Source organism: Galeopterus variegatus, unplaced genomic scaffold, assembly GCF_000696425.1.
Source record: "Galeopterus variegatus unplaced genomic scaffold, G_variegatus-3.0.2 Scaffold7151, whole genome shotgun sequence".
Taxonomy (NCBI): Eukaryota; Metazoa; Chordata; class Mammalia; order Dermoptera; family Cynocephalidae; genus Galeopterus; species Galeopterus variegatus.
Window position 1 is genome coordinate 7255 of NW_007733262.1, and position 734 is coordinate 7988.

Consider the following 734-nt stretch of genomic DNA (forward strand, 5'->3'; position numbering starts at 1 on the left):
GGGACAGGAGCATACAAGATGCCCTGCCCAAAAGCAACCCCCAGAGCAGTGATTTCCAACCCGTGACTACAGCTCCTTGGAGGGACAGTTACAGCAGCAGGCCTCGGAATGCATGTGTGCGCCAAGCACTGTTTGCAGAGCAAGTAAATCCTGTGTGTCCCACAAATATAATTATTATATCACTAATAGTGATCATATATTGAGCGCGTGCGCCTTGATCTCATTTAAATCTTATAACTACCTGTGAAGTAGATCTTATTCTCCCCAATTAATAGATGAGGAAACTGAGGCTGGGGATAGATAACTCGCCCAAGTTCAAAGAGATATTAGGGGTTTTTATGTTCCATTTGAAAGAAATCCATCTACAACGTGCTTAAACAAAAAATGGCGTACATTACGTTGGCTCATATAAGAAGAAAGCTCTTCTTTCCTCCGGGATGGCGCTCTGTCCGGCGCTGGTGGCCTCGCCTCTCTGCGCCGGGCTGGCGTCCGAGGGTCCCGGGCNAAGGTCAAAGGGTTTTGTATCCCTGTACCGGCCAGCCACCTAAAACATAGAAATAAAAAAGTCAGTTGGGAATTAGGACTCCCTATAATGGGGGTCCCTATACCTAGACAGTGGTTCACAGGAAATTGTTTTACAGTTTGCCTAAAACAAAGTAAGTTAATAGGTATGATTTTTGTAAAGCTAGGGCTTACAGACCCCTTGAGTCTGTTGCACAGATTGGGTTACAAAC